We start from the raw sequence: 15,129 nt of genomic DNA, 5'->3' as shown, positions 1-15,129 counted from the left end.
TTTATTCCCCGTGCAGGGAAAAGGGAAGAGCGGCCATCTTGTTTTTCTAATAGTCAACTCTGGAAATCGCGTTTTGACGGTGCAAATCGACCAAGTTGAGCATCCTGAACAACTTTCCTGTGTGGAGTCATGCAAAATTCGTAAAACCTTGGGAATTACAACTTTTTGGTGCAAAAGTGACGTCATAATTTGTCCAAAAATCGTCGATTACCGCCAAAGTAACACATTGACGGGGTTCAGATTTGCACCGGCACACTCGGGTGGGGTATCCGCATAAAGTAATCACGCTAATTCGGCTTTCGGGAGCTCGAAAATTAAAAAGTTTATTCCCCGGGCAGGGAAAAGGGAAGAGCGGCCATCTTGTTTTTCTAATAGTCAACTCTGGAAATCAAGTTTTGACGGTGCAAATCGACCAAGTTGAGCATCACGAACAACTTTCCTGTGTGGAGTCATGCAAAATTCGCAAAACCTTGGGAATTACAACTTTTTGGTGCAAAAGTGACGTCATAATTTGACAAAAAATCGTCGATTACCGCCAAAGTAAAACATTGATGGGGTTCAAATTTGCACAGGCACACTCGGGTGGGGTATCCGCAAGAAGTAATCACGCTAATTCGGCTTTTTGGGAGCTCGAAAATTAAAAAGTTTATTCCCCGGGCAGGGAAAAGGGAAGAGCGGCCATCTTGTTTTTCTAATAGTCAACTATGGAAATCGCGTTTTGACGGTGCAAATCGACCAAGTTGAGCATCCTGAACAACTTTCCTGTGTGGAGTCATGCAAAATTCGTAAAACCTTGGGAATTACAACTTTTTGGTGCTAAAGTTACGTCATAATTTGTCCAAAAATCGTCGATTACCGCCAAAGTAAAACATTGACGGGGTTCAGATTTGCACCGGCACACTCGGGTGGGGTATCCGCAAGAAGTAATCACGCTAATTCGGCTTTTCGGGGTGGCTCGAAAATTAAAAAAGTTATTCTCCGGTCATTGAAAATGGAAGAGCGGCCATCTTGTTTTTCTAATATTCAACTCTGGAAATCGCGTTTTGACGGTGCAAATCGACCAAGTTGAGTATCCTGAACAACTTTCCTGTGTGGAGCCATGCAAAATTCGCAAACCCTAGGGAATTACAACTTTTTGGTGCAAATGTGACGTCATTATTTGACCAAAAATCGTCGATTACCGCCAAAGTAAAACATTGACGGGGTTCAAATTTGCACAGGCACACTCGGGTGGGGTATCCGCAAGAAGTAATAACGCTAATTCGGCTTTTTGGGAGCTCGAAAATTAAAAAGTTTATTCCCCGGGCAGCGAAAAGGGAAGAGCGGCCATCTTGTTTTTCTAATAGTCAACTCTGGAAATCGCGTTTTGACGGTGCAAATCGACCAAGTTGAGCATCCTGAACAACTTTCCTGTGTGGAGTCATGCAAAATTCGTAAAACCTTGGGAATTACAACTTTTTGGTGCAAAAGTGACGTCATAGTTTGACCAAAAATCGTCGATTACCGCCAAAGTGAAACATTAAATGGGTTCAAATTTGCACCGGCACACTCGGGTGGGGTATCCGCAAGAAGTAATCACGCTAATTCGGCTTTTCGGGAGCTCGAAAATTAAAAAGTTTATTCCCCGTGCAGGGAAAAGGGAAGAGCGGCCATCTTGTTTTTCTAATAGTCAACTCTGGAAATCGCGTTTTGACGGTGCAAATCGACCAAGTTGAGCATCCTGAACAACTTTCCTGTGTGGAGTCATGCAAAATTCGTAAAACCTTGGGAATTACAACTTTTTGGTGCAAAAGTGACGTCATAGTTTGACCAAAAATCGTCGATTACCGCCAAAGTGAAACATTAAATGGGTTCAAATTTGCACCGGCACACTCGGGTGGGGTATCCGCAAGAAGTAATCACGCTAATTCGGCTTTTCGGGAGCTCGAAAATTAAAAAGTTTATTCCCCGTGCAGGGAAAAGGGAAGAGCGGCCATCTTGTTTTTCTAATAGTCAACTCTGGAAATCGCGTTTTGACGGTGCAAATCGACCAAGTTGAGCATCCTGAACAACTTTCCTGTGTGGAGTCATGCAAAATTCGTAAAACCTTGGGAATTACAACTTTTTGGTGCAAAAGTGACGTCATAATTTGTCCAAAAATCGTCGATTACCGCCAAAGTAACACATTGACGGGGTTCAGATTTGCACCGGCACACTCGGGTGGGGTATCCGCATAAAGTAATCACGCTAATTCGGCTTTCGGGAGCTCGAAAATTAAAAAGTTTATTCCCCGGGCAGGGAAAAGGGAAGAGCGGCCATCTTGTTTTTCTAATAGTCAACTCTGGAAATCAAGTTTTGACGGTGCAAATCGACCAAGTTGAGCATCACGAACAACTTTCCTGTGTGGAGTCATGCAAAATTCGCAAAACCTTGGGAATTACAACTTTTTGGTGCAAAAGTGACGTCATAATTTGACAAAAAATCGTCGATTACCGCCAAAGTAAAACATTGATGGGGTTCAAATTTGCACAGGCACACTCGGGTGGGGTATCCGCAAGAAGTAATCACGCTAATTCGGCTTTTTGGGAGCTCGAAAATTAAAAAGTTTATTCCCCGGGCAGGGAAAAGGGAAGAGCGGCCATCTTGTTTTTCTAATAGTCAACTATGGAAATCGCGTTTTGACGGTGCAAATCGACCAAGTTGAGCATCCTGAACAACTTTCCTGTGTGGAGTCATGCAAAATTCGTAAAACCTTGGAAATTACAACTTTTTGGTGCAAAAGTGACGTCATAATTTGACAAAAAATCGTCGATTACCGCCAAAGTGAAACATTAAATGGGTTCAAATTTGCACCGGCACACTCGGGTGTTGTATCCGCAAGAAGTAATCACGCTAATTCGGCTTTTCGGGAGCTCGAAAATTAAAAAGTTTATTCCCCGGGCAGGGAAAAGGGAAGAGCGGCCATCTTGTTTTTCTAATAGTCAACTCTGGAAATCGCGTTTTGACCGTGCAAATCGACCAAGTTGAGCATCCTGAACAACTTTCCTGTGTGGATTCATGCAAAATTCGTAAAACCTTGGGAATTACAACTTTTTGGTGCAAAAGTGACGTCATAATTTGTCCAAAAATCGTCGATTACTGCCAAAGTAAAACATTGACGGGGTTCAGATTTGCACCGGCACACTCGGGTGGGGTATCCGCAAGAAGTAATCACGCTAATTCGGCTTTTCGGGGTGGCTCGAAAATTAAAAAGTTATTCTCCGGTCAGGGAAAATGGAAGAGCGGCCATCTTGTTTTCTAATAGTCAACTCTGGAAATCGCGTTTTGACGGTGCAAGTCGACCAAGTTGACCATCCTGAACAACTTTCCTGTGTGGAGTCATGCAAAATTCGTAAAACCTTGGGAATTACAACTTTTTGGTGCAAAAGTGACGTCATAATTTGTCCAAAAATCGTCGATTACCGCCAAAGTAAAACATTGACGGGGTTCAGATTTGCACCGGCACACTCGGGTGGGGTATCCGCAAGAAGTAATCACGCTAATTCGGCTTTTCGGGGTGGCTCGAAAATTAAAAAGTTTATTCCCCGGGCAGGGAAAAGGGAAGAGCGGCCATCTTGTTTTTCTAAGAATCAACTCTGGAAATCGCGTTTTGACGGTACAAATCGACCAAGTTGAGCATCCTGAACAACTTTCCTATGTGGAGCCATGCAAAATTCGCAAAACCTTGGGCATTACAACTTTTTGGTGCAAAAGTGACGTCACAATTTGACAAAAAATCGTCGATTACCGACAAAGTAAAACATTGATGGGGTTCAAATTTGCACAGGCACACTCGGGTGGGGTATCCGCAAGAAGTAATCACGCTAATTTGGCTTTTTGGGAGCTCGAAAATTAAAAAGTTTATTCCCCGGGCAGGGAAAAGGGAAGAGCGGCCATCTTGTTTTTCTAAAAGTCAACTCTGGAAATCGCGTTTTGACGGCGAAAATCGACCAAGTTGAGCATCCTGAACAACTTTCCTGTGTGGAGTCATGCAAAATTCGTAGAACCTTGGAAATTACAACTTTTTGGTGCAAAAGTGACGTCATAATTTGACAAAAAATCGTCGATTACCGCCAAAGTGAAACATTAAATGGGTTCAAATTTGCACCGGCACACTCGGGTGGGGTATCCGCAAGAAGTAATCACGCTAATTCGGCTTTTCGGGAGCTCAAAAAGTAAAAAGTTTAATCCCCGGGCAGGGAAAAGGGAAGAGCGGCCATCTTGTTTTTCTAATAGTCAACTCTGGAAATCGCGTTTTGACGGTGCAAATCGACCAAGTTGAGCATCCTGAACAACTTTCCTGTGTGGAGTCATGCAAAATTCGTAAAACCTTGGGAATTACAACTTTTTGATGCAAAAGTGACGTCATAATTTGTCCAAAAATCGTCGATTACCGCCAAAGTAAAACATTGACGGGGTTCAGATTTGCACCGGCACACTCGGGTGGGGTATCCGCAAGAAGTAATCACGCTAATTCGGCTTTTCGGGGTGGCTCGAAAATTAAAAAGTTTATTCCCCGTGCACGGAAAAAGGAAGAGCGGCCATCTTGTTTTTCTAATAGTCAACACTGGAAATCGCGTTTTGACGGTGCAAATCGACCAAGTTGAGCATCCTGAACAACTTTCCTGTGTGGAGTCATGCAAAATTCGTAAAACCTAGGGAATTACAACTTTTTGGTGCAAAAGTTACGTTATAATTTGTCCAAAAATCGTCGATTACCGCCAAAGTAAAACATTGACGGGGTTCAGATTTGCACCGGCACACTCGGGTGGGGTATCCGCAAAAAGTAATCACGCTAATTCGGCTTTTCGGGGTGGCTCGAAAATTAAAAAGTTTATTCCCCGGGGAGGGAAAAGGGAAGAGCGGCCATCTTGTTTTTCTAAGAGTCAACTCTGGAAATCGCGTTTTGACGGTGCAAATCGACCAAGTTGAGCATCCTGAACAACTTTCCTGTGTGGAGTCATGCAAAATTCGTAAAACCTTGGGAATTACAACTTTTTGGTGCAAAAGTGACGTCATAGTTTGACCAAAAATCGTCGATTACCGCCAAAGTGAAACATTAAATGGGTTCAAATTTGCACCGGCACACTCGGGTGGGGTATCCGCAAGAAGTAATCACGCTAATTCGGCTTTTCGGGAGCTCGAAAATTAAAAAGTTTATTCCCCGGGCAGGGAAAAGGGAAGAGCGGCCATCTTGTTTTTCTTATAGTCAACTCTGGAAATCGCGTTTTGACGGTGCAAATCGACCAAGTTGAGCATCCTGAACAACTTTCCTGTGTGGAGTCATGCAAAATTCGTAAAACCTTGGGAATTACAACTTTTTGATGCAAAAGTGACGTCATAATTTGTCCAAAAATCGTCGATTACCGCCAAAGTAAAACATTGACGGGGTTCAGATTTGCACCGGCACACTCGGGTGGGGTATCCGCAAGAAGTAATCACGCTAATTCGGCTTTTCGGGGTGGCTCGAAAATTAAAAAGTTTATTCCCCGTGCAGGGAAAAAGGAAGAGCGGCCATCTTGTTTTTCTAATAGTCAACTCTGGAAATCGCGTTTTGACGGTGCAAATCGACCAAGTTGAGCATCCTGAACAACTTTCCTGTGTGGAGTCATGCAAAATTCGTAAAACCTAGGGAATTACAACTTTTTGGTGCAAAAGTTACGTTATAATTTGTCCAAAAATCGTCGATTACCGCCAAAGTAAAACATTGACGGGGTTCAGATTTGCACCGGCACACTCGGGTGGGGTATCCGCAAAAAGTAATCACGCTAATTCGGCTTTTCGGGGTGGCTCGAAAATTAAAAAGTTTATTCCCCGGGGAGGGAAAAGGGAAGAGCGGCCATCTTGTTTTTCTAATAGTCAACTCTGGAAATCGCGTTTTGACGGTGCAAATCGACCAAGTTGAGCATCCTGAACAACTTTCCTGTGTGGAGTCATGCAAAATTCGTAAAACCTTGGGAATTACAACTTTTTGGTGCAAAAGTGACGTCATAATTTGACCAAAAATCGTCGATTACCGCCAAAGTGAAACATTAAATGGGTTCAAATTTGCACCGGCACACTCGGGTGGGGTATCCGCAAGAAGTAATCACGCTAATTCGGCTTTTCGGGAGCTCGAAAATTAAAAAGTTTATTCCCCGGGGAGGGAAAAGGGAAGAGCGGCCATCTTGTTTTTCTAATAGTCAACTCTGGAAATCGCGTTTTGACGGTGCAAGTCGACCAAGTTGAGCATCCTGAACAACTTTCCTGTGTGGAGTCATGCAAAATTCGAAAAAAACCTTGGGAATTACAACTTTTTGGTGCAAAAGTGACGTCATAGTTTGACAAAAAATCGTCGATTACCGCCAAAGTAAAACATTGATGGGGTTCAAATCTGCACAGGCACACTCGGGTGGGGTATCTGCAAAAAGTAATCACGCTAATTCGGCTTTTCGGGAGCTCGAAAATTAAAAAGTTTATTCCCCGGGCAGGGAAAAGGGAAGAGCGGCCATCTTGTTTTTCTTATAGTCAACTCTGGAAATCGCGTTTTGACGGTGCAAATCGACCAAGTTGAGCATCCTGAACAACTTTCCTGTGTGGAGTCATGCAAAATTCGTAAAACCTTGGGAATTACAACTTTTTGGTGCAAAAGTGACGTCATAGTTTGACCAAAAATCGTCGATTACCGCCAAAGTGAAACATTAAATGGGTTCAAATTTGCACCGGCACACTCGGGTGGGGTATCCGCAAGAAGTAATCACGCTAATTCGGCTTTTCGGGAGCTCGAAAATTAAAAAGTTTATTCCCCGTGCAGGGAAAAGGGAAGAGCGGCCATCTTGTTTTTCTAATAGTCAACTCTGGAAATCGAGTTTTGACGGTGCAAATCGACCAAGTTGAAAATCCTGCACAACTTTCCTGTGTGGAGTCATGCAAAATTCGTAAAACCTTGGGAATTACAACTTTTTGATGCAAAAGTTACGTCATAATTTGTCCAAAAATCGTCGATTACCGCCAAAGTAAAACATTGACGGGGTTCAGATTTGCACCGGCACACTCGGGTGGGGTATCCGCAAGAAGTAATCACGCTAATTCGGCTTTTCGGGGTGGCTCGAAAATTAAAAAGTTTATTCCCCGTGCACGGAAAAAGGAAGAGCGGCCATCTTGTTTTTCTAATAGTCAACTCTGGAAATCGCGTTTTTACGGTGCAAATCGACCAAGTTGAGCATCCTGAACAACTTTCCTGTGTGGAGTCATTTAAAATTCGTAAAACCTAGGGAATTACAACTTTTTGGTGCAAAAGTTACGTTATAATTTGTCCAAAAATCGTCGATTACCGCCAAAGTAAAACATTGACGGGGTTCAGATTTGCACCGGCACACTCGGGTGGGGTATCCGCAAAAAGTAATCACGCTAATTCGTCTTTTCGGGGTGGCTCGAAAATTAAAAAGTTTATTCCCCGGGGAGGGAAAAGGGAAGAGCGGCCATCTTGTTTTTCTAAGAGTCAACTCTGGAAATCGCGTTTTGACGGTGCAAATCGACCAAGTTGAGCATCCTGAACAACTTTCCTGTGTGGAGTCATGCAAAATTCGCAAAACCTTGGGAATTACAACTTTTTGGTGCAAAAGTGACGTCATAGTTTGACAAAAAATCGTCGATTACCGCCAAAGTAAAACATTGATGGGGTTCAAATTTGCACAGGCACACTCGGGTGGGGTATCCGCAAAAAGTAATCACGCTAATTCGGCTTTTCGGGAGCTCGAAAATTAAAAAGTTTATTCCCCGGGCAGGGAAAAGGGAAGAGCGGCCATCTTGTTTTTCTTATAGTCAACTCTGGAAATCGCGTTTTGACGGTGCAAATCGACCAAGTTGAGCATCCTGAACAACTTTCCTGTGTGGAGTCATGCAAAATTCGTAAAACCTTGGGAATTACAACCTTTTGGTGCAAAAGTGACGTCATAATTTGACCAAAAATCGTCGATTACCGCCAAAGTGAAACATTAAATGGGTTCGAATTTGCACCGGCACACTCGGGTGGGGTATCCGCAAGAAGTAATCACGCTAATTCGGCTTTTCGGGAGCTCGAAAATTAAAAAGTGTATTCCCCGTGCAGGGAAAAAGGAAGAGCGGCCATCTTGTTTTTTTAATAGTCAACTCTGGAAATCGCGTTTTGACGGTGCAAATCGACCAAGTTGAGCATCCTGAACAACTTTCCTGTGTGGAGTCATGCAAAATTCGTAAAACCTTGGGAATTACAACTTTTTGGTGCTAAAGTTACGTTATAATTTGTCCAAAAATCGTCGATTACCGCCAAAGTAAAACATTGACGGGGTTCAGATTTGCACCGGCACACTCGGGTGGGGTATCCGCAAGAAGTAATCACGCTAATTCGGCTTTTCGGGGTGGCTCGAAAATTAAAAAAGTTATTCTCCGGTCATTGAAAATGGAAGAGCGGCCATCTTGTTTTTCTAATATTCAACTCTGGAAATCGCGTTTTGACGGTGCAAATCGACCAAGTTGAGCATCCTGAACAACTTTCCTGTGTGGAGCCATGCAAAATTCGCAAACCCTAGGGAATTACAACTTTTTGGTGCAAAAGTGACGTCATTATTTGGCCAAAAATCGTCGATTACCGCCAAAGTAAAACATTGACGGGGTTCAAATTTGCACAGGCACACTCGGGTGGGGTATCCGCAAGAAGTAATAACGCTAATTCGGCTTTTTGGGAGCTCGAAAATTAAAAAGTTTATTCCCCGGGCAGGGAAAAGGGAAGAGCGGCCATCTTGGTTTCTAATAGTCAACTCTGGAAATCGCGTTTTGACAGTGCAAATCGACCAAGTTGAGCATCCTGAACAACTTTCCTGTGTGGAGTCATGTAAAATTCGTAAAACCTTGGGAATTACAACTTTTTGGTGCAAAAGTGACGTCATAGTTTGACCAAAAATCGTCGATTACCGCCAAAGTGAAACATTAAATGGGTTCAAATTTGCACCGGCACACTCGGGTGGGGTATCCGCAAGAAGTAATCACGCTAATTCGGCTTTTCGGGAGCTCGAAAATTAAAAAGTTTATTCCCCGTGCAGGGAAAAGGGAAGAGCGGCCATCTTGTTTTTCTAATAGTCAACTCTGGAAATCGCGTTTTGACGGTGCAAATCGACCAAGTTGAGCATCCTGAACAACTTTCCTGTGTGGAGTCATGCAAAATTCGTAAAACCTTGGGAATTACAACTTTTTGGTGCAACAGTGACGTCATAATTTGTCCAAAAATCGTCGATTACCGCCAAAGTAACACATTGACGGGGTTCAGATTTGCACCGGCACACTCGGGTGGGGTATCCGCATAAAGTAATCACGCTAATTCGGCTTTCGGGAGCTCGAAAATTAAAAAGTTTATTCCCCGGGCAGGGAAAAGGGAAGAGCGGCCATCTTGTTTTTCTAATAGTCAACTCTGGAAATCAAGTTTTGACGGTGCAAATCGACCAAGTTGAGCATCACGAACAACTTTCCTGTGTGGAGTCATGCAAAATTCGCAAAACCTTGGGAATTACAACTTTTTGGTGCAAAAGTGACGTCATAATTTGACAAAAAATCGTCGATTACCGCCAAAGTAAAACATTGATGGGGTTCAAATTTGCACAGGCACACTCGGGTGGGGTATCCGCAAGAAGTAATCACGCTAATTCGGCTTTTTGGGAGCTCGAAAATTAAAAAGTTTATTCCCCTGGCAGGGAAAAGGGAAGAGCGGCCATCTTGTTTTTCTAATAGTCAACTATGGAAATCGCGTTTTGACGGTGCAAATCGACCAAGTTGAGCATCCTGAACAACTTTCCTGTGTGGAGTCATGCAAAATTCGTAAAACCTTGGGAATTACAACTTTTTGGTGCTAAAGTTACGTTATAATTTGTCCAAAAATCGTCGATTACCGCCAAAGTAAAACATTGACGGGGTTCAGATTTGCACCGGCACACTCGGGTGGGGTATCCGCAAGAAGTAATCACGCTAATTCGGCTTTTCGGGGTGGCTCGAAAATTAAAAAAGTTATTCTCCGGTCATTGAAAATGGAAGAGCGGCCATCTTGTTTTTCTAATATTCAACTCTGGAAATCGCGTTTTGACGGTGCAAATCGACCAAGTTGAGCATCCTGAACAACTTTCCTGTGTGGAGCCATGCAAAATTCGCAAACCCTAGAGAATTACAACTTTTTGGTGCAAATGTGACGTCATTATTTGACCAAAAATCGTCGATTACCGCCAAAGTAAAACATTGACGGGGTTCAAATTTGCACAGGCACACTCGGGTGGGGTATCCGCAAGAAGTAATAACGCTAATTCGGCTTTTTGGGAGCTCGAAAATTAAAAAGTTTATTCCCCGGGCAGGGAAAAGGGAAGAGCGGCCATCTTGTTTTTCTAATAGTCAACTCTGGAAATCGCGTTTTGACGGTGCAAATCGACCAAGTTGAGCATCCTGAACAACTTTCCTGTGTGGAGTCATACAAAATTCGTAAAACCTTGGGAATTACAACTTTTTGGTGCAAAAGTGACGTCATAGTTTGACCAAAAATCGTCGATTACCGCCAAAGTGAAACATTAAATGGGTTCAAATTTGCACCGGCACACTCGGGTGGGGTATCCGCAAGAAGTAATCACGCTAATTCGGCTTCTCGGGAGCTCGAAAATTAAAAAGTTTATTCCCCGTGCAGGGAAAAGGGAAGAGCGGCCATCTTGTTTTTCTAATAGTCAACTCTGGAAATCGCGTTTTGACGGTGCAAATCGACCAAGTTGAGCATCCTGAACAACTTTCCTGTGTGGAGTCATGCAAAATTCGTAAAACCTTGGGAATTACAACTTTTTGGTGCAAAAGTGACGTCATAATTTGTCCAAAAATCGTCGATTACCGCCAAAGTAACACATTGACGGGGTTCAGATTTGCACCGGCACACTCGGGTGGGGTATCCGCATAAAGTAATCACGCTAATTCGGCTTTCGGGAGCTCGAAAATTAAAAAGTTTATTCCCCGGGCAGGGAAAAGGGAAGAGCGGCCATCTTGTTTTTCTAATAGTCAACTCTGGAAATCGCGTTTTTACGGTGCAAATCGACCAAGTTGAGCATCACGAACAACTTTCCTGTGTGGAGTCATGCAAAATTCGCAAAACCTTGGGAATTACAACTTTTTGGTGCAACAAAAGTGACGTCATAATTTGACAAAAAATCGTCGATTACCGCCAAAGTAAAACATTGATGGGGTTCAAATTTGCACAGGCACACTCGGGTGGGGTATCCGCAAGAAGTAATCACGCTAATTCGGCTTTTTGGGAGCTCGAAAATTAAAAAGTTTATTCCCCGGGCAGGGAAAAGGGAAGAGCGGCCATCTTGTTTTTCTAATAGTCAACTCTGGAAATCGCGTTTTGACGGTGCAAATCGACCAAGTTGAGCATCCTGAACAACTTTCCTGTGTGGAGTCATGCAAAATTCGTAAAACCTTGGGAATTACGGCTTTTTGGTGCAAAAGTGACGTCATAATTTGACCAAAAATCGTCGATTACCGCCAAAGTGAAACATTAAATGGGTTCAAATTTGCACCGGCACACTCGGGTGGGGTATCCGCAAGAAGTAATCACGCTAATTCGGCTTTTCGGGAGCTCGAAAATTAAAAAGTTTATTCCCCGTGCAGGGAAAAAGGAAGAGCGGCCATCTTGTTTTTCTAATAGTCAACTCTGGAAATCGCGTTTTGACGGTGCAAATCGACCAAGTTGAGCATCCTGAACAACTTTCCTGTGTGGAGTCATGCAAAAATCGTAAAACCTTGGGAATTACAACTTTTTGGGGCAAAAGTGACGTCATAATTTGACCAAAAATCGTCGATTACCGCCAAAGTGAAACATTAAATGGGTTCAAATTTGCACCGGCACACTCGGGTGGGGTATCCGCAAAAAGTAATCACGCTAATTCGGCTTTTCGGGAGCTCGAAAATTAAAAAGTTTATTCCCCGGGCAGGGAAAAGGGAAGAGCGGCCATCTTGTTTTTCTTATAGTCAACTCTGGAAATCGCGTTTTGACGGTGCAAATCGACCAAGTTGAGCATCCTGAACAACTTTCCTGTGTGGAGTCATGCAAAATTCGTAAAACCTTGGGAATTACAACTTTTTGATGCAAAAGTGACGTCATAATTTGTCCAAAAATCGTCGATTACCGCCAAAGTAAAACATTGACGGGGTTCAGATTTGCACCGGCACACTCGGGTGGGGTATCCGCAAGAAGTAATCACGCTAATTCGGCTTTTCGGGGTGGCTCGAAAATTAAAAAGTTTATTCCCCGTGCACGGAAAAAGGAAGAGCGGCCATCTTGTTTTTCTAATAGTCAACTCTGGAAATCGCGTTTTGACGGTGCAAATCGACCAAGTTGAGCATCCTGAACAACTTTCCTGTGTGGAGTCATGCAAAATTCGTAAAACCTAGGGAATTACAACTTTTTGGTGCAAAAGTTACGTTATAATTTGTCCAAAAATCGTCGATTACCGCCAAAGTAAAACATTGACGGGGTTCAGATTTGCACCGGCACACTCGGGTGGGGTATCCGCAAAAAGTAATCACGCTAATTCGGCTTTTCGGGGTGGCTCGAAAATTAAAAAGTTTATTCCCCGGGGAGGGAAAAGGGAAGAGCGGCCATCTTGTTTTTCTAAGAGTCAACTCTGGAAATCGCGTTTTGACGGTGCAAATCGACCAAGTTGAGCATCCTGAACAACTTTCCTGTGTGGAGTCATGCAAAATTCGTAAAACCTTGGGAATTACAACTTTTTGGTGCAAAAGTGACGTCATAATTTGACCAAAAATCGTCGATTACCGCCAAAGTGAAACATTAAATGGGTTCAAATTTGCACCGGCACACTCGGGTGGGGTATCCGCAAGAAGTAATCACGCTAATTCGGCTTTTCGGGAGCTCGAAAATTAAAAAGTTTATTCCCCGGGGAGGGAAAAGGGAAGAGCGGCCATCTTGTTTTTCTAAGAGTCAACTCTGGAAATCGCGTTTTGACGGTGCAAATCGACCAAGTTGAGCATCCTGAACAACTTTCCTGTGTGGAGTCATGCAAAATTCGTAAAACCTTGGGAATTACAACTTTTTGGTGCAAAAGTGACGTCATAGTTTGACAAAAAATCGTCGATTACCGACAAAGTAAAACATTGATGGGGTTCAAATTTGCACCGGCACACTCGGGTGGGGTATCCGCAAAAAGTAATCACGCTAATTCGGCTTTTCGGGGTGGCTCGAAAATTAAAAAGTTTATTCCCCGGGGAGGGAAAAGGGAAGAGCGGCCATCTTGTTTTTCTAAGAGTCAACTCTGGAAATCGCGTTTTGACGGTGCAAATCGACCAAGTTGAGCATCCTGAACAACTTTCCTGTGTGGAGTCATGCAAAATTCGTAAAACCTTGGGAATTACAACTTTTTGGTGCAAAAGTGACGTCATAATTTGACCAAAAATCGTCGATTACCGCCAAAGTGAAACATTAAATGGGTTCAAATTTGCACCGGCACACTCGGGTGGGGTATCCGCAAGAAGTAATCACGCTAATTCGGCTTTTCGGGAGCTCGAAAATTAAAAAGTTTATTCCCCGGGGAGGGAAAAGGGAAGAGCGGCCATCTTGTTTTTCTAAGAGTCAACTCTGGAAATCGCGTTTTGACGGTGCAAATCGACCAAGTTGAGCATCCTGAACAACTTTCCTGTGTGGAGTCATGCAAAATTCGTAAAACCTTGGGAATTACAACTTTTGGGTGCAAAAGTGACGTCATAGTTTGACAAAAAATCGTCGATTACCGCCAAAGTAAAACATTGATGGGGTTCAAATTTGCACAGGCACACTCGGGTGGGGTATCCGCAAAAAGTAATCACGCTAATTCGGCTTTTCGGGAGCTCGAAAATTAAAAAGTTTATTCCCCGGGCAGGGAAAAGGGAAGAGCGGCCATCTTGTTTTTCTTATAGTCAACTCTGGAAATCGCGTTTTTACGGTGCAAATCGACCAAGTTGAGCATCCTGAACAACTTTCCTGTGTGGAGTCATGCAAAATTCGTAAAACCTTGGGAATTACAACTTTTTTGTGCAAAAGTGACGTCATAGTTTGACCAAAAATCGTCGATTACCGCCAAAGTGAAACATTAAATGGGTTCAAATTTGCACCGGCACACTCGGGTGGGGTATCCGCAAGAAGTAATCACGCTAATTCGGCTTTTCGGGAGCTCGAAAATTAAAAAGTTTATTCCCCGTGCAGGGAAAAGGGAAGAGCGGCCATCTTGTTTTTCTAATAGTCAACTCTGGAAATCGAGTTTTGACGGTGCAAATCGACCAAGTTGAAAATCCTGAACAACTTTCCTGTGTGGAGTCATGCAAAATTCGTAAAACCTTGGGAATTACAACTTTTTGATGCAAAAGTTACGTCATAATTTGTCCAAAAATCGTCGATTACCGCCAAAGTAAAACATTGACGGGGTTCAGATTTGCACCGGCACACTCGGGTGGGGTATCCGCAAGAAGTAATCACGCTAATTCGGCTTTTCGGGGTGGCTCGAAAATTAAAAAGTTTATTCCCCGTGCACGGAAAAAGGAAGAGCGGCCATCTTGTTTTTCTAATAGTCAACTCTGGAAATCGCGTTTTTACGGTGCAAATCGACCAAGTTGAGCATCCTGAACAACTTTCCTGTGTGGAGTCATGCAAAATTCGTAAAACCTAGGGAATTACAACTTTTTGGAGCAAAAGTTACGTTATAATTTGTCCAAAAATCGTCGATTACCGCCAAAGTAAAACATTGACGGGGTTCAGATTTGCACCGGCACACTCGGGTGGGGTATCCGCAAAAAGTAATCACGCTAATTCGGCTTTTCGGGGTGGCTCGAAAATTAAAAAGTTTATTCCCCGGGGAGGGAAAAGGGAAGAGCGGCCATCTTGTTTTTCTAAGAGTCAACTCTGGAAATCGCGTTTTGACGGTGCAAATCGACCAAGTTGAGCATCCTGAACAACTTTCCTGTGTGGAGTCATGCAAAATTCGCAAAACCTTGGGAATTACAACTTTTTGGTGCAAAAGTGACGTCATAGTTTGACAAAAAATCGTCGATTACCGCCAAAGTAAAACATTGATGGGGTTCAAA

Source organism: Asterias amurensis, chromosome 14, assembly GCF_032118995.1.
Source record: "Asterias amurensis chromosome 14, ASM3211899v1".
In the NCBI taxonomy this organism is placed as follows: domain Eukaryota; kingdom Metazoa; phylum Echinodermata; class Asteroidea; order Forcipulatida; family Asteriidae; genus Asterias; species Asterias amurensis.
Note: the sequence above shows the minus strand (reverse complement) of the source record.